This window comes from Bos taurus, chromosome 10 (genome assembly GCF_002263795.3).
Source record: "Bos taurus isolate L1 Dominette 01449 registration number 42190680 breed Hereford chromosome 10, ARS-UCD2.0, whole genome shotgun sequence".
In the NCBI taxonomy this organism is placed as follows: domain Eukaryota; kingdom Metazoa; phylum Chordata; class Mammalia; order Artiodactyla; family Bovidae; genus Bos; species Bos taurus.
The window spans coordinates 9,618,105-9,637,817 of record NC_037337.1 but is presented as its reverse complement, the minus strand read 5'-3'; the positions used below and the strand labels follow the sequence as shown (position 1 = coordinate 9,637,817).

The following is a 19,713-nucleotide window of genomic DNA, read 5'->3' as shown; positions in this document are numbered from 1 at the left end:
AGAAGGGCTGGTGTTAGAAAATAGATCTGTTTGTATTTTAACCCCTTGAAGCCCATTGTTCTCTGTAGCTGTTCTCATTTCTTCATTGAAACACCACTTTGTAATTAAAATTGAAAACACTTGGTTTTCATCTGTAAAAGAATAGCGTACAGGAATCTTATGAAAGTTGTTTTTAAAAATATGATTCCAGTGCTCACAGTTCCCCCAGAGAATGGTTCTGTATGAATAGATCTTACTACTAATTAAACACGGAACAGTTTCTCTTGTTTCTTAGCATAAATACAGTCATGTATGAAGCCTACGTGGGATTTCATCTTTGCCCAGGGAAGCAATTAGCTTTAACTGTCATTTCTTTTCTATGAAAGATAGAAAAAACAAGTCATCTGAGCTAAAGTATCTCCAACACTTTTTTGAGAAGAGACATGTTCATTTTTGTAAACATTACAGAAGTATAAACCTTACGTACCTCTTAATCTCTGCACCAACCAATCCTCACAGTAAATGGTCCTGCTCTAGAGCCAGTGGTGAAAATGGGTATAAAAGTTAGAGTTTTAAGACATCTGTTGGGTTTTATCCCCAGAATTAATTTGCTTCACTCCAGTGGCTTCCAAAGTGTTTGTTTTCATAGCGAGTGCTTTCAACAAACAAAATTTTCAGTGGAATTTTAACATTTTAAAAAAAGATAACTGCAGAGACAGTGAAGTCCTGGCCGGGGACGCACGCTTGCTCCTCCGCCCCGCCAGCGACACCCCAGGGCCCCTCTGCAGCCGCGCTTGGGGCAGGCGCTCCACCCAGTTGCTTCAGCGGGTGTGTGTGGCGGCGTCGGGCCTTCCTTCGGCTCCTTGACTAACTCTTCTGAATGGCGCACTCCTGGTGACGTCCGTTGCCCCAGCACCGACTCTGGGTGGTTATTTTTAGTTAAGCGACAGTTAGTCACAAACTTAAAAGCAAACCACCTAAACCAACCAGTGATTTTTTTTTTCCTGTCCTGAAATTGGACCTTTCCACTTGACTCATCTTCTGAGTTTGGCTCAAATGCCGTATTTGTCACTACTTTTTAGTCTGTGCCAGGAGGTTTTTCTCCCAGTGAATTTACGTTCAAATCTGCAATAACAGTGCTTGTGGCACGTTAGATGCTCGTGTTCACCAACCTGGTAGGAATGAACTTTTTCCTTTTATGCCTCCTTCTGAATAATTGTGTTCCTGACTGCCTGCTTTCCACTGTTGGAACAACACATAATAATACAGCATTAGTTCACACGGTGGGTAACGCTGGAGTATCTCTTAATCAGACTGATTAGCCTGGAGTAACTCAGAATGCTACACAAGGAAAAGAGCCTCCTGTAAATATACGATTCTTGAATCAATGCTTTGAGAGTAGAGTGGCACTAAGGATCGTCGGTCTTAGTCTGACGAGTTGTTCGTATATTGCAAAGCATTTTTGAGATTTATTACTTAGATATTTACAATTTATTACTGAGATAATTACAGACAAATTACTTCTGTCTAGAGTAATTTGGCTAAGCCTGGAGGAGACAGACCAGCTATTTCACTTGTACTCACTCCGTTAGTATGCATCCCTGTAAGGTAGATGCTATTAATTTTATTTTTTTTAACTATACGATAGTCAGCTCTTCCCTTACTCTGGGATGATCTCACCCTTAACTATGACTTCAGTCACCTCCTGATAATTTCCCAAATTCTATGGACTGCTCTAAACTCTTCAGTTCCTGCACTTTGCCTACTGGCATCCCCCCTACTTGGCCACCTAACCAGTTATGGTTGGCCCTCCATATCCCTGTGTTTTGCACCCACAGATTCAACCAGCCTTGGGTTAAAACCTGCCAATACAGAGGGACAGCTATACTTCAAACTTGAAAAGCCTCAATGAGCAGATAGAGGCTACCCTCACGTGATCTCCTTTTTCCCCCTGAGTTTCTTATCTTGATCCAGACATTACCATCTTCCTCTACATGTATTCATCAACTGACGCTGAGAACTCACTCTGTCTCAGGTGCTAGTCCAGATATTAGGTGTCCATATAGCACAGACTCAAGCATATTCAAGGCTTTGCTTTAATGGAGCTTGCACTTTAGTGGACAAACAGCTAACTTAAACAAAATAATAAAAAACTGTATCTATACCTATCTATTGGGAGAAACGTCAAGAACCTCAGATATGTGGCTGATACCACTCTAATAGCAGAAAGCAAAGAGAAACTAAAGAGTTTCTTGCTGAGAGTGAGGAAATGAAAGAGCCAGCTTAAAACTAAATTTTAGAAAAACTAAGATCATGGCATCCAGCCCCATTACTTCATGGCAAATAGAGGGGGGAAATGTGGAAGTAGTGACAGATTTCCTCTTCTTGGGCTCTAAAATCACTGCAGATGGTGATTGCAGCCATGAAATCAGAAGACAATTGCTTCTTGGAAGGAAATCTATGACAAACCTAGACAGTGTTTTAAAAAGCAGAGACATTTGTCTGCCGACAAAGGTCCATATAGTCAAGGCAGTGGGCTTCCCAGTGGTCACGTACAGTTGTGAGAGTTGGGCCATAAAGAAGGCAGAGCACCAAAGAATTGATGCCTTTGAACTGTGGTGCTGGAGAAGACTCCTGAAAGTCCCTTGGACAGCAAGGAGATCAAACTAGTCAATCTTAAGAGAAATCAACCCTGACTACTCATTGGAAGGACTGATACTGAAGCTCAGAATCCAGTATTTTAGTCATCTGATGTGAACAGATGACTCATTGGAAAAGTCCCTGATGCTGGCAAAGATTGTGGGCAGAAGAAGAGGGCAATCAAAGGATGAGATGGCTGGATGGCATCACCAATAGTGGACATGAACTTGGGCAAACTTCAGAAGATGGTGAGGGACAGAGAGGCCTGGCATGCTGCAGTCCATGGGGTCGCAAGGGGTCAGACATGACCGGGCGACTGAACAACAATACCTGTATATCTAGACATGTCTGTATCTACCCATTCATCCTTTTGTGTGGATGGCTGTCAGACAGTGGTGAGACACCTGGAGAAAAATACAGCAGGGTGAGGGTTCTGGAGACCACGAGGATGTGTGTTGCACTCTTCAGCGAGCACGGTCAGGGAAGGAGGTGGTATTTGCACAGAGACTTGAATGAAGTGGGGATAAGCCATATGCATATCTGTGATCTGGAGGCAGGCCTGTTAATCCTTGCTACTCAAGGACTGAGTCATGACCATTTTTTTTAGTGTTGCCCGAGCCATAGCTTGTAACTGGATGTACTTAGCCAGCAGATGGATGTACTTGGACCTGGGAACCAGATAAGGAAATAATTACTACCCAGTGTGCTGGGTGTGGCACAGTCATGCCTAGAAGTCTGCATGGGCTCTGAGAAGCAGCAGATGGGAAGAAGGCAAAGGCAAGAGTAGGTTTAGAGTCGGTCTCACAGATTACACTTGAGGTCGGTCTTAAGCAGAGTTCCACGTGTGGAGTTGGCGGGTAGGAGCATATAGAGGTAAATGGAGACTGATTTGGAAGACATGACATCAGCTTTGGGGTTAAACCAGCCCACCAAGAAGGGGAGCACAGCACTGTGACTTGTGATGGGGAGTGGTCAGCAAATTTAGGTGACCTGGAAATAGGTGTGTGTTCTAAGAGGATAAATTCGTTAGTCTGACCTTGAATGCTGTCCTTGGGAAAGAACAAAAGGGAGAAAGAATCTTAGGTTTTCCCTTTTATCCCTTTCCCAGGTAACCCCACACCAACAATGTTCCTTCCCTACATCCCCCTTATCCTGTGTCCTTTTCTGACTTTTAAAGACAGCTTCAGCAAGGATTCCTTATCTGAGGCTATTGCAGAAGCCTCTGACAGCTTCACTGGAAGATCAGTCATTATGTGTTTTGAGAATAAACTCTGCTGTGTTGTGCCCCCAGGAAGGGACCTGGTGACCCCGGAAGCTGAGGGAGGAGGGGTGGGGCTGACCTTTGCTTCTGACCCAGGGTGAAGCTGTCTGGGAGGAAGGACAGGTTGGCTCTCTTAAGTGAAGGGACATGGGCTCTGGGGTCACTCACTGGGAATGGGACGAATGTGCAGTGGGGACCCTGCTGGAACGATCTGGCATCTTCCATATGCAGCTTTGGCTTTATTTTGGTTTTACTGTGTTTGCCTTCCTCTTCTCTAATTTGTCAGGGCAGGTTTCCGCCACCTCCCACTTGAAGTTTTGTTTAGAAGGCTTTATACAGAGATTCCATGACAAGAATTCTGGTGTAATAATCGTTTTTGTTCTTTAATACCAAATCTTTGCATTTCTCTGTGCGCTCAGGTTCCCCTGCTCAGATAAGCAGAGCTGGTTGACGAGCTCAGATCCTCAGCATGCCTCCTTCCCTCCCTCCCTGGAGCGCAGCTGCTGGGCTTCCTTCTTCCTTGTGGGCTGGTGGTTGTCGTAAGCAGGCCCTGTTACACGGCTCCTCTGCCAAGGAGTGTTGGGATTGACTTTTATTGATGTTATACTGTATGTTACTGTGTGAGATTTAGTGCCATCATAAGCTTCCTAAGAATATTTTATCAAAGGTTCATGTCCCCTTTGCTTTGTTGTGATATGGATTTTTACAAATTTCTCGAAATGTTTGTCCCTGAAAGTGATGAAAGCTGTGTCGTACGGTTTTCATGCAGTTAACGTTTGAAGTGACTTTGTTCTCCAGCCTTCATTCAGAGGGTGTCCTCACTTGTGCCCTGGTGACCTTGTCTGTGGTATAAATGAAGATACTTTTCATTGTCTCTGCACCACCAAAATCCCGTTACCCGCTCACCAAGGTCCAAGGTTTAGCAAAGCTTAAAGCCTTTGATTCTGAAGACGGAAGCGTCAGGTTCTAATGCCAGTAGTGACCCACGTACGTTGTGGTGTAAGCCACAGTTCCCAGCCCTTCCTGCAGGGTCCTGGGGGCGCGGTTCCAGGGCATCTAGGCAGACGGTTGCCAGCAGCACATGAGAGGAAGTCCTTTCCTGGAAAGTAGCAAATACAGCCTCGTTCTGGTCCCCTCAGTGCCTGGCAGATGCTTCCCCAGGTGCCCAGTAATTTCTGGGTGGAGAGTGGATAAAATAAAGGACAGGTAAATGCTTCCATGCACATGTAAGATAATGAAAAGGGTAAGTATTTAAGCTGGGTTTTCAAAAGCAAACTATCCTATCAGTAGAGCTGTCTTGCTTAGAGACAGTCTCCTTTTCTCTGATTTCTTTCCTGTGTTTTTGGGTAATCGCAAATCCTTTAAAGGAAAGGCATTTCCAGAATGGTGAGCTGGCCTGTTCTGATGGTGTAACAGCCCTATGCCTCAATGAGCTTCACTTCTGTGATGGCAATGCCATGTGAGGATCTTCGAGAAGCATTCCTCAGGTCAAACAGGCTCATTCCTGGACTTCACAGGGTTTATCATTGATGGCCAGCCTTGGAGCAGTGTCTTTACCTGCTGTACATATGCCTTGACTTGTGTGAGTCCATATTACCCTCTTTGGAAAGCTTTTGAATGAGTAGACTTTCTTTATTTTGAGTTTAAATCTTGGCGTCTGTTTTTCAGAACACTAGTCTGTTATTACTTAAGGCTTATGCCCAGATTTGGAATGCAGGCTGCTAAGAAATGTCAAACAGAAAGGGCTTGTAGCACTTAGAGTCCAAGTTCGTCGTGGGCTGCCTTTTGGCCTGGCGTGTGCCCTGGGCATGCTATGCTCACCTGCCCACCTGTGATGACTGGATCTGTCGGTCTGAAATGATCTGTTCTTGAACAAGTGATGTTGGGTTATTTGATGAGGTTTGCTCATTGCCAGTGCCTGACTATATTCACAACTGCTTCTCTTTTGCAAAATGATCATATGCCTATATTCAAGTTTAAAAAATAAACAAGAATATTAAGGGTAGTTGTCACTCAGAGGAAAGTTTTTCAGAATTAAAGAGCTCTTTAATTATGCACACACTCTCCTCCACCACCTGTATTCTAAGGCTATTCCAGGACAGAAGACATTCATGGAGGTTGGTCCAGACATTGATTTTTTCTGATTTTGATTGGAGGATAATTGCTTTAGAATATTGTGTTGGTTTCTACCATACATCAACACAGATCAGCTGTCGGCATATGTCTGACCCCTCCCTCTTGAAGCTCCCTCCCATCTCCCACCCCATCCCACCCCCTCTGGGTTTTCACAGAGCACCAGATTGAGCTCCCTGCGCTACACAGCAAATTTCCACCGGCTGTCTAATTTTACATATGGTAATGTATATGTTTCTGTGCTACACTCTCAGTTCATCCCACCCTCTCCTTCCTTCCTGTGTCCACAAGTCTGTACTCTATATCTGCGTCTCCATTGCTGCCCTGCAAAGATATATATGTGTGTGTGTGTGTGTGTGTGTGTATATGTATCAGTCCTGGAATATATATATATATATATCTCTCCATATAAATGCATTAATATATGATATTTGTCTTTCTTACTTCACTCTGTATAACAGGCTCTAGGTTCATCCACCTCGTTAGAACTGAGTCAAATGCATTCCTTTTAATGGCTGAGTAATACCCCATTGTGTACATGTACCACAACTTCTTTATCCGTTCATCTGTCGATGGCCCTCTAGGTTGCTTCTGTGTCCTAGCTGCTGTAAACAGTGCTGTGATACAGACAACTAGTGTGTTGAAAATGTGCCCACTTGAGGACCACCCTGCGAGGCCAGTGTGGCATTGCCCCCTGTTCCTCCCATGCCCTCTATGTCGTCTGGTGCCCCTGGGGCTTTCTCCTCCTTCTGGAATCCTGCTGACACTTCTGCCTGATCATCTTCTCCATGCTATAAACCCAGTGTTCCGTCTTCCCCCTATCCTGCTTTTTCTGATGACCTGTGGGACATTTTCCTAATGGAATCATCCATTGGTTTACACAGTAAACATTCCTGAAATGTGCCCCCTGCCTTGTGCTCAGTGTAGGAGATAAAATCCCAGTAAGCTAGAGTTAATTTTCTTCACAAGGAGCTCCCGGTCTGGTGGATTTATAACTGAATGTTGGGGAATGACCGACAGTTACGTGAATGGACATAGCCTGGCTCTGCATGCGTAGCAATAGCAGGCTTGGCGGGCAAACCTGTCGTGTTCAGAGGCAGTCTAATTGAGTCTCACTGGTTGCTGGCTCCTTGATAGGCTATTCTGTGGTGCCCAGATATTTTAAACCTCACCCTTTAAGAGCTTCATGTTGATGTCAGGACTTTTGAATTGAGTCATTTCTCCTTCCTTAAGAGTGAAAGGAAGCTTCTGTGATGAACATTTGGCTTATAGTCTGTGAGGTCTTTGAAAACTTGAACTTCAGTCATTCCCTGTGTGGCTGAGTGATGGGGCAGGCATTGGAGAGGTTCAGGTTCCCAGCATTTCACACGATTTAACACAGTCCAGCCTTTGGCAATCTGCCACCCTCTCTACTTGGTAGACAGGTTATGAAATTTGACACTCTTACATCTTTCTTGGAAAACCTTGTAAGTTCAGCAGTCCTTCAACGGTTGACCCATTTCTGTTAAATTCCTGTTGTCAGACCCAAGTGTGAGGTTATCTCAGACCTGTTGTCAGAGTAGTCTGTGCATTTCATTGACTTTTTAAAAAAAACTGTCAGCCTAGTCTTTGAGTGACAGTTTATACTTTGATGCAGAAACTGGACACTGCTCTTTTTGTTTACTATGCTGCCAGCAACTTCCTTTAAAATGTGAACCGAATTCCCCAAGCATATATTATATCAACATAGCACACTAAAGTAGGATTTGGACAATTCCTTTAGCTGACACATGGAAGCAGAGCCTTAGAGAAGTGTGTCTACCAAAAATGCAGAGAACTTCTTTAGTGAGCTAAGAGGGATGCTCTGTGAAATGGTAGGGGTCTGAGCATATTTTGCTTTGGCTAATCTCCTTTGGTGTTCACCTCCATGCTTCACATCTTTGGGGGCCGTCGTCGCCCCTGTCCTTGATAAATTAAGTATGATGGTTTAAAAGCATCAGGCCTTGGTTGTTGCAATGTTTCTTGGTTGGAAAGACCCTGGACTTGGGAGTCACAGGTCCGAGGTTGGAGCCCAGATTCTAGCATTTACTGTGTGATTCAACTTAAGTTGTTCAGATTCCTACTCTGTAAAGTGGGGATGATAAATAAGGTCTGCTCCCACCCCAACTCCAGCGACCTCTACTCCTACTGTGGATCAAGTGAGCAAATGAATTGCAGAGTGTCCTGTAACTTACGCAGTACTCTGCTGTGGGAGCCCCCTTCTCACCAAGGATGGGTTTTGTGAACTCGCACAGGGCCCCTGAAATGCCTCTTTCTGCCAAGGACAGTTACTGAGGCTTTCCCTTCTACGGGTATCTGTGCTCACAAGCAGCTGCCTTTTCACCCACCCAGAGGCAGCCTGGACCTCGCTGGGACAGCTGTTTCTGATGACATTCTTTCTTCAGTTAAGCTGAAACCCAGCCTCCTAACTTCCAAGATAATTTACACTTCTTGGTTCTAGTTTTACAGAGTAACACGAAACAATTCAAATCAGTGCATATGTTAAGTTGTAGAAATTTATAACTGAGAAGGGGTCTTAAACTCAGCTTCCTGTTTTTGGCAATTCAATTCAATAAATAAGAGCTGGGGCCTGTCACGTGGGTGCTGGCTCCAGCTCTGAAGGCGGCTATTGTTTCTACTCCTGATCTCCGGAAGTAGAACCAAAGGGCAGGGGACCAAATGGGGATGAATGGGAAGGAAGAACTTTTAACTCCTTCATGAGCAAAAATATAGTGGTTTAATTTTTTCTTTTTTTTTAAAGAATTATTGCTAGAAGAAATAATACCTGCATTTATTGGGCTAGGAATAATTGAAATAGCTCAGAGGACTATTAATCTACAAGTGGACTTCCTGATGAGCAGTGTGACTTTGAGGAAGTCAGTCATTACTCTTCAGAATTAGTTTCCCTCAGGTTTAAAATGGGACTAAAATTTTCTGCCCTGCCTGTATTATATAGCTGTTAGATATGATAATGTATATGAATTCAAATACTCACTTCTATACGCCATGTAACTCTTGGAAAATTCTTTAAACTTCTCTTTGTCTGCTTCATCTTTTAAAAGAGCATTGGTTAGAACCTACTTTAGAGTTTTTGTGAGAAATAAATGAGTTAATTTCCATGAAGTACAATAGAGCAGTGCTTGACAGCTAATGTGTAACACATTAAATATTTTTTATGAACTTTTGAGGGCTCTGATATAACATTTTTTAGTCTACTGTACTTTTTTAAAATAGCATCAAAAATAAAAATAGACTGTAACATCTTGTTTACCAAGCAAATGTAGTAACAGAATTGGCATCGTTTATCTTTCTCATCACTTTGGTAATTTCACAAGATGTGACTTGGTTGTCAGAAAAGCTTTATCATGATACTGAAAGCTTACTCCCAAATACCTTACTTCTCTGGACCTTAGGCCAAATTTATGTATTACTGAAAAAGCCCTGATGCTGGCAATGATTGAAGGCGGGAGGAGAAGGGGATGACAGAGGATGAGATGGTTGGATGGCATCACCGACTCGACGCACATGAGTCTGAGTGCTCTCCGGGAGTTGGTGATGGATGGGGAGGCCTGGCGTGCTGCAGTCCATGGGGTTGCAAGGAGTCTGACACAACTCAGGGACTGGACTGAACTGATGTATTACCGGAGGTGTTTTTTTCTTTGTGGTGTGAGTTTGGAAAACTGTAAGTGGGGATTTGGATGGTTTTCCCAGGGCGCTAGTAGTAAAGAACCCTCCTACCAATGCAGGAGACTTGAGAGACTCAGGTTCGACCTCTGGGTGGGGAAGATTGCTTCAAGGAGGGCCTGGCAGCCCAGTCTAGTGTTCTTGCCTGGAGAATCCCCTTGGACAGAGGAGCCTGGTGGGCTACTTTCCAGGGTATCACAAAGAGTCAGACGTGACTGAGCACGCACGCACAAGATCCAACTCTGCCTTTTCTGCTGTCAGGGCCTCCAGAGCTCTGTCTTAACTGGCCAGAGCTTTGCTTGTGTTATAGTAACAAAAGAGATTTTTAAATGTTAACTTTGATTTGAAAGTGTCCTAATTCAAGTATTTTTGTAGCCTATTTCGCTTTTAGAGATAATGAAACATTGATCAAGAACTTCATTTCTAATAGACCCATTCATAATAAGCCTAGTGGCTTATTTCACAGAAGCTATTTCCAGGTAAAAATACTGATCATGACTTCCCATGATGTTCCCTGAAGGGGTAAAATTAAACTGTGGGAAATGCTTGGAATTTAACTAGTAACTAACTTATAAAGAACCTTTTAAAGAAATCATAACTCCCCTAAGCTATTATATAACAAAAGACCTTATGAGTTCAGAATTCTTTTATGCGTGTATTTGTCTTAACTGAAACCCAAGGAGTATTATTAAGTATCTTCAAGTTTATAACTGAACTAAAATGGTTTCTTTAGACTGAGGAGGCTTTGAGTCCCATGCTGGCTTTTCAACCTCAGGTCCAGTCTGGGTTAGTGTTGATGCTGCATATATTAACCTGGTTATCTGGATATAAGCTTTTACTCATATACTGTATTATGTTATAGTCCTACAGGGCATGATTAGGGTAAACATTTTTAAACATACATAAAGCACAGGTTAATTTTATCTGATAGTCAATTTCTTTTCCAGACTTTTACATAAAGGTATGTCAGATTTCTATCTGGGGAGGTGATGAGTAGACTACATAGAGAGAAAGAGGTGCTTTCAAGGGACCACATGGCAGAGTGAAAAGGGCATGATTTGGAAACCCTGCTTTTCAATGATACTGGGAAATTTCTCTGCTTCTTTCATCATATGTTAATGGCCACGCTCTGTGTCTGGAAAGGTTATAATCTGGTGCTACACAGTCCTGGGTGTACAATAAATTCCCAACAAATGGCAACTGTGACATTTTATATTAGAAATTTGTTCCATTTATGTTTAATATTTCAAAGCAATGCTGAAAGACATTTTGGTCTGTTTTATGATCGTTTTAATGGGCTTATAATTTTCTAAGTTTACCTAAAGACTTTGAGAACATCAAAAGGAATACTTGATTTTGAGATAAACTAATTAAAAATCCTTCTTCTATTTACTTTATTAGACTTTTAATGACCATTTTTCCATTTCTCCAGTCATTGACATGCTAGTGAATTTAGCTTTAAAAGAAGTCAGCAGAGTAAGTGAAAAGGATATAAAGTGCTGCCAGGATAGAGTCCTCATGTATGCTTTTTCTGTGTCATCCTGTAATTCATTTCTGGATTATCTGGGCCTCTTGTGTGTGTTTGTAAAGTGCCCTCCGCAGGCTGTGAAGGACTCCGTAAAGTGCGTGTTCAGGGACCTTCCTCACTGTCCTCTTAGCTTTTCTAGTTCTCCAGTGGCTTGGATCTTGTGTCAATGCATCAGTGTTTTTAGGAAGGGGTGGCTCCTTTGTAATACAAGCAAAACTTTATATGCACCCCGGACACCTATATTTGAAACATCACATATTTTAATGAGATATAAAATTGCAGGGTAAGTCTTCCTTGTGTGTTTAAAATAAAAAGTAATTCTTTGTTCAATTTGTTTCTCCAGGTGGCAGTTTTCTGAAGTTGCTCATTGAGACTTCTCAGCATTCCTACAGATATAATAGGTGAGTCAATGAAATCAGATGCCCTTTCCAGGTGGGTAGCAACTTACTTCTTGAAAGAGGTACAGTGTTTCAAACTTTTGGGCCCTCGTTTTTTTTATTTTTGTTTTTTGCTAGATACACCACTTTGATGGACATACACGAATGTTGTAAAGGACTCTGTAAAGGTTCATAAATGCTATTAAGTTTAATGTTGTAAATTCCTTACTTCAATCTGACATGGTTTGTTCTGTCACCATTTATAAACAAGTTTCAGGGCTCTTTATAATGGGAAAAGCTGGCTTTAAGTTGTCTTTCTTTTTGAGCTTCTCTGTGGACCATTCACCCTTTGTTATCATTTCTCTCTGAAAGGGGAAGAAGAGATGGCTAATTCAAATTACCCAATTGTATCACTTGAAGACAGCTTGGGTAGAGAATCTGCTTAAATAGAAGTTGAAAACAGTTGACTAACAATAAATGATTTATGATTAACTCTATAGATTTTAACTTATAAACATCACTTTGAGAGAATATTAGTAACAATACTGAAGCTGAGTAACCTCCTACAATATGCATTCAATGAAATCAAGGCAGTGGAATAATAATCATCCTCAAAGACTTTCTCTAGCCTGGTTCTCAGAGGGCAGCCTACAGGGCAGGTCCCCGACCTCTAGGATCTAATGCCTGATGATCTGAGGTAGAGCTGATGTCCTAATAATAGAAATAAAATGCACAATAAATGTAATGCATTTAAATCATCCTGAAACTATTCCCACCCCCACCCCGGTCTGTGGAAAAATTGTCTTTTGTGAAACTGGTCCCTGGTGCCAGAAAGGTTGGAGACTGCTGCTCAAGGGTCCTTGCTCTTGTTATGAACTTCCAGGTAGAACTCAGGCCGAGGAGCCAGTGCTTGGTATGTATTTGGGGCTGACTGACACCCTGCCCAGGAGGGTCTGCTGTGTGTAGGGGATTTGCGGAGTATTTTCACAGATATCATCTCATTTGTGGAAAGGTTATCTTTTTAGTTTTCTCAATTCTGGAGAAGGAAAAATTGCTGTTAATATCATGAATTGAAGTACTGATTTCTCAAATGTTCTTAAAACTGTCCTAAGGACTGCTGGTTAGGTTAGCTGGGGAAGCTTGGCTTGTTTTTCTGGTTCTTTGTTTCTTTAATGGAAACTGTAAGCTCTGATGAGTTATGGAAGTATTTGAGAAAAGTTCCTGCTCGTGGGAAAGCCAGGGCTGACCCAAGACAGGTGGATGTCCTGTTGGCATTTTATCAAACTGATAATCTTTAAATACCTGCTCTGTATTTATTTAGTGGGGGTGGGAGAAACTATTAACAAAGACTACTAATGAAAAATACATACCTCTTCCTGAATGTTGAAAATAAGGGATTTATTACCTGTGCTGTTCTGAACCAGGTGTTCAAAAACCTGTTTAAAAGCTGGGTGATAATAACAGTCTGCCATGCACTGCTCAAATCCAGGTTTGCAGAGGCCTGCCAGCCAGGCGACATGGGGTTGGTGGGTGTGGGGCCTGCTTTTCCTCATATGGCTCTACGAGGGGAATATTCTCAACAGAGACAGGCCTGTGCTGCTGAGGAGTGTTTATTTCCATTCAGAGGCACTGTCTCCTTGAGTGAAAACAGGTCTGGTTGCCATTTTGCCCGTTATGTGAGGAGTCGAGTGTACCCCCAACTTAAGTGGCTCCATGTTTCCGAGGTATTCAATGATGATTTAATACCCCTCTGTGAGTTGTCACTCTGGATCAGTGCCAGGCTGGCCTGTTCAGTCCAGCTCCAGGGAAAAGCCAATTCCATTCTGCCAGTGCCTTCAACAGCTAAGTTGTGTATGCCCTTGAAATCCCTGTCTCTGAAGATTTAACCAGATAAAACCAACCTGCTGTGTATCTCTCTTTTTCTTTTTTGAATTGTGGATTCATCCTGTATAAATATATAAAACATTACCAAATCAGGGACATAAGAACAACCACTCTGATTAACAGCATCTGAATTACAAAGAAATCTGATCCTGCCTTCTGTTACCTGTAATCACTCATGTTGTATCAGCTTGGTGGAAGGTTTCTCTGAAGCAGAGAGTCTTTGTGGTTTGGGGAGAGCCTTGATATCAGGAGGCCCTAGGCTGAGACTGTACCTTGGCTGGACACAGATCTGGCTTAGAATTCCAGCTGTGGTGCGAGCTGGCCATGTGACCGAAGACAGGCTTCTTAACCTGATGGAACTCTCATCTCTTCATGTGTGGATATGACTTCCTTCCAAACTGGTTGGGAAGACTGAACGCAGCAAAGGTGGCAATGTGTGTGGGTACACAGTAGATGGCAAGCACCCTGGGCCTGGCTCCTGATACCAGATGTCTTAGATGTCGGGTGAGGAGGTCAGCTCTGCCAGACAGCTCCTGTGCCTCACTGCTAAAGTGAAAGCGGATCCCCACTCTGTTCTGCCCTGCCTACTCCAGGACAATTATTCAGAGCCTTTGAAAAGTAGGAACTTAGGGTATATGGTTGGAATGAGGGGGTTTCTAATGGCAGGCATTTTTTTTTTCTCAATCTAGTCAGAATTTCTGAGCTTGAATCCTAGATCTGCACTTTATCATTAAGTATATGACCTTGAATAAATTATTAACACCCTCTCTGGCTCTCACCCCATCTCATAGGACTGCTGTGAGATTAAATGATTATGTGTAGAGCAGGGTGTACGGAATGAGTACCTAGTGAATCTCAAGAAATATGCCAGTAACTTTGCCGGGATCCTTTTAGAAAGGAGGCAGAGAGGCCGACTCAAAAGAATATCCATGGTTTTAAAACGTCTCCAGTTTGAACCTCAACTTCTTGAACTACCTTTTCTATCGTGTTATGTTTGTCTAGACCAGGGAGGATCATCTTTATCATGAGTAGACTGAGAGTGACTATATCCTGCCATGTGATACTCGCTCATTTAGAAGGGGGGAGCGTTGGGATTTGTTCTTCCTGGATTTTCTTCACAAGTAAACAGATCTTTCCTCGTCCAGGGGAACTCTTACTAGAATTGACCAGACAAGCAAAGTGAAAGCTCTAGATCTGTATTGTCCAATGTGGTGGCTGCATCTGGCTTTTAAGCAATTTGAAATACGGCTAGTGTGACTGCCACACTGAATTTTTCATTTTATTTCATTTCAGTTCTTTTACAATTTAGAACTGATATTCAGTTATTGGTAAGCTTTTATGTACTTGTGGGAACAACTGGGTGTCTGCTTTTCAACTGTGAATTTTATAAATCTAGATTAAGTGCTTCTGAGGAAAATTTAGCGCCTGAGTTGAGATGTGCTGTAAATGCAAAATATATATTTTGAAGTATTAGAAAAAAAAAAGTCAGCATTTTAATACTTTTTATATTGATTAGATATGAAATTGATAATATTTTGTTTGAGTTAATATTATTGCAATTAATTCCTTTTTTTTTAATGTTGTACCTAAAATTTCAAAATAATGTACTACGTGCTCATATAATTCCATTGGACGATGCTGCATCTAGATGATCCTTGAAAGAATTGGATAATTTCTCATTTATTAAGTGAAGTACAAGGTTTTCCAATAGACTGCAGATTATGAAAGTGGCTTTTTTTTTCTTCTTATTCTAAGGTATTGTTTATAGTCTACCAAGAAACAAGCTTAGAGGAATTTTTTAAAATACTTAAAATTGGAAAGAGAAAAATGGCACCTAGCAGATGTGTTATCTGTACCGTATGTGATTCAGGCTGAGGCTCTGTTTAGATGTCTTGGCTGTAGTCTTTCCCCTCCGCACTCTTATGAAATGAGGTAGGGAGACACTTACAGCCACCCGCTAGAATATGAACCCAAACACTGTTTTTCAGCTAAATATTCTCCTTCTTCGATGACTGTTGGCTCTACATATGATGCTAATGGCTTGTCCCCTGGGTCACATTTTGTCGCGCCCCAGGAGGTCAGTTTAGGAACTGGCATCGGGAGAAATCCGTGGCTTTTAGTTACCTGTAGTGAATAGCACGCTCCTCTTACTGTCGTTGTTTAGTTGCTCAGTCGTGTCCAGCTCTTTGCGACCCCATGGACTATAGCCCACCAGGCTCCTCTGTCCGTGGGATTCTCTAGGCAAGAATACTGGAGTGGGTTCAATTCAGTTCAGTCCCTCAGTCGTGTCCGACTCTTTGCAACCCCATGGACTGTGGACTGCAGCACGCCAGGCTTCCCTGTCTGTCACCAACTCCCGGAGTCCACCCAAACTCATGTCCATTGAGTTGGTGATGCCATCCAACCATCTCATCCTCTGTCGTCTCCTTCTTCTCCTGCCCTCAATCTTTCCCAGCATCAGGGTCTTTTCAAATGAGTCAGCTCTTCACATCAGGTGGCCAAAGTATTGGAGTTTCAGCTTCAGCATCAGTCCTTCCAATGAACACCCAGGACTGATCTCCTTTAGAATGGATTGGTTGGATCTCCTTGCAGTCCAAGGGACTCTCAAGAGTCTTCTCCAACACCACAGCTCAAAAGCATCAATTCTTCGGTGCTCAGCTCTCCTTATAGTCCAACTCTCACATCCATACATGACCACTGGAAAAACCATAGCCTTGACTAGACGGACCTTTGTTGACAAAGTCATGACTCTGCTTTTTAATATGCTGTCTAGGTTGGTCATAGCTTTCCTTCCAAGGAGTAAGCATCTTTTAATTTCATGGCTGCAATCACCATCTGCAGCGATTTTGCAGCCCAAAAAAATAGTCTGTCACTGTTTCCACTGTTTCCCTGTCTGTTTGCCATGAAGTGATGGGACCAGATGCCATGATCTTAGTTTTCTGAATGTTGAGCTTTAAGCTGACATTTTCACTCTCCTCTTTCACTTTCATCAAGAGGGTCTTTAGTTCTTCTTCACTTTCTGCCATAAGGGTAGTGTCATCTGCATATCTGAGGTTATTGATATTTCTCTTGGCAATCTTGATTCCAGCTTGTGCTTCATCCAGCCCAGCATTTCTCATGACGTACTCTGCATATAAGTTAAATAAGCAGGGTGATAATATACAGCTTTGGCATACTCCTTTTTCTATTTGGAACCAATCTGTTGTTCCATGTCCAGTTCTAACTGTTGCTTCTTGACCTGCATACAGATTTCTCAAGAGGCAGGTCAGGTGGTCTGGTATTCCCATCTCTTTCAGAATTTTCCACATTTTATTGTGATCCACACAGTCAAAGGCTTTGGCATAGTCAATAAAGCAGAAATAGATGTTTTCCTGGAACTCTCTTGCTTTTTTGATGATCCAGCGGATGTTAGCAATTTGGTCTCTGGTTCCTCTGCCTTTTCTAAAACCAGCTTGAACATCAGGAAGTTCACGGTTCACATATTGCTGAAGCCTGGCTTGGAGAATTTTGAGCATTACTTTACTAGCATGTGAGATGAGTGCAACTGGAGCGGGTAGCTATTTCCTTCTCCAGGAGGTCTTCCCAGTCCATGGATCAAACCTGAGTCTCCTGCTTGGCAGGCAGATTCTTTACCACTGAGCCCCCTGGGAAGCCCTGAAACATTCTGAACAAGCAGATAAAATGATTGCCTAACTTACTGGACATATCTAAACCTGAATGTTTAATTCTGTTTCTGTACTAGTTTAAGACGTTGCTAAAAGGCATTTTTCTCACTTATTCAATAAAGTAATAGACATAAATAGGAATTTGAAAGAAATGAATAAAAGCATTCTAACACAAACGTTAGATAGTTTCAACAAATATTTAGCCAGGAACTATTCAGAAACTTAACCGTACTGGTCCTGTAGTACCAGAAATAGAAAGGGAGTAAGTGCTGGCTTGAAGTTTAGTTGTACTAGTTTTGCATGAAACATGAGAAGATAGTACAATTAAAGTTATCAATATTCTGTCTCACATTTATGCCCTTGGTGACACTGAAGTGTATTCTAAGAGGTGGGGGAGGAGGGTGTTAGATTCATCATCATACTGGTCCGGTTTATCCCGGCTGTGTCACAGTGGGACAGTACTGGGGTTTCCAAACTTCTCTGATCGTGTCCCTGTGTAGTCAGTGCCAACGACAGCAGCCACTTTCCTTGTAGAATCTTTCCATTGTATTTACTTGATCTGTCACACCTGCACCCGTTTGGTTGATACACATGGCGAGTACCTTGCTGTCCTCATACTTTGCCAGACTGAAGAAGTGAAGGAGAGTTTACTGTCCAGAACTGTAAACTCTCTCCAAGAACTAAGCAGGGTTGATATTTATATATTAGATAGAAACCATTATCAAATTTCATGAAGAATCTTCAGCTAAAGAGAGGTAGCTTTTCCTTGCAGAGGTTAACTGTTATGACATTGAGGTTTTTAAATTCCAATATTAGAATATATTAAGAGAATTCATTTCTGCCAGCAGCTCGCAAGCAGTTAATAGGCAAGGAGAAGACTTAGTGAGAGAGGTTATAATAAGCCTTCTCTTTTTACTGAGTGTAGATTGGACAAAATACATGCTTTCTGAATAGAAAGTGATAAAGTGTAAATAGACACTGGTTTGCAAGATTTAAGAAAAGCAAATCAAAGTAATTAAATGCATTGCAGACTTAAACTGAGTGCAGTTCTTTCTCTATTTCTGTTACTCACATGTTGACAAATTGCCTTTTTTTCTGGTAAGAAGTCTGGCTGTAGACAGCATGTGTGTATGAAGGAGAGTCCTGAGCACTCTTCCCAGCAGGAAAGAATTCTTCCCTTTCTATGAAAAGCGGCTCCCTAGGAAGACTATGAACCTCCTGAGGGCTAGTCTGAGTTTTTATTGCACTCTCTGTGCCCGGTACAATGCCTGATGCTGAGTGAGCATCTGTTGGATGGGTGGAGGATAAATGATGGTTAGACTGTGGCACTGGTTCTGTGACATTCTCTGAAGAGAACTCTACTTCAGTACATTATAGATGGCCCAGTACAGTGCCTGACACATGTTATGGACACAGTAAATGTTGGTGAAATCGAGGCATAATTGTGGGCTTAAGTATAGCTTCTAGTTTATAAAGGACTTTTGGGAATATGGCCTGTGTTTTTAAATATGTTTGTTTAATAATATCCTCATTACACAAAGTAGGTTCAGTTATCCCTGGTGGCTCAGACGGTAAAGCGTCTGTCTACAATGCAAGAGACCTGGGTTCGATTCCTGGGTTGGGAAGATTCCCTGGAGAAGGAAATGGCAACCCACTCCAGTACTCTTGCCTTGAAAATCCCATGGACGGAGGAGCTTGTTGCAGGCTACTGTCCATGGGGTTGCAAAGAGTCGGGCACGACTGAGTGACTTCACTTTCTATACAAAGTAGGGAATACTCCTTACTCTAGAAACAAAGAGCATAAATCACATAGGAAACAATAACTTTGACTACATTAAAAATTATGAACTTTATTTAAGGCTATATAGAGTGTAAAAAGATAAAATATGTAAAACACTCATAAATTTACAAAGGAGAATATGTAAGGAATGCCTGTGTATTAATAAGGAGGATAGGCTGACAAATGAAACAAAAATCCAGGAGTAGAGAAGAGTGGTGAAATACTTGAACAAGCGCTTCATGAAGAGGAACCACAAGGAACCAGTAAAATGAAAATTTGCTCAACCTTGTGAGTAACGCAAATACAAACCCCGCCATGAGATACAAACTCACTTCTACCTGATGAGCAAAAAATTTTAAGTCTGATAATGGCAAGTCCTGACAAGAGTGTGGAACACCATGAACTCTCAGATACCAGTGGTGAGAATCAAATTATATTCACCCACTTTGTTGTTTGACTTTTACTGTTCTTTTTTTTTTTTTTTTTAACTGAAAAAAAAGTTCATGTGCAGTATCTTGTTAGTTTCATGTAAATAACACGGTGGGCCGTGTTTTAAATACATTATGAAATGATCACCATAAGTTTAGTGGCCACCTGAATATAACCCATTTATGATTTGGGGAGCCAGGAAGGTTCTTTTAAGCAGAGAGGTGAGGTTGAACATTGAGAAGGCACCATGAGGGACTTCCTTCCTGGTCCACTGGCTAAGAATCCCCCTTGCAATGCAGGGGATCCCTGATGGGGGAACTAGGATCTCACATGCT

The 19,713-nt window shown here is 42.2% G+C and overlaps 1 protein-coding gene across 1 annotated transcript in view; it reads left to right on the top strand.

The window, feature by feature from the left end:
* The window catches only part of LHFPL2 (LHFPL tetraspan subfamily member 2), a 174,351-nt gene that overhangs the window by 70,999 nt on the left and 83,639 nt on the right, over nt 1–19,713 (top strand). Inside the window, exon 3 of the mRNA XM_005211215.5 lies at nt 11,587–11,644. The gene's annotated coding sequence lies outside the window, so the exon portion shown is untranslated. The remainder of the gene's footprint in view (nt 1–11,586; nt 11,645–19,713) is intronic.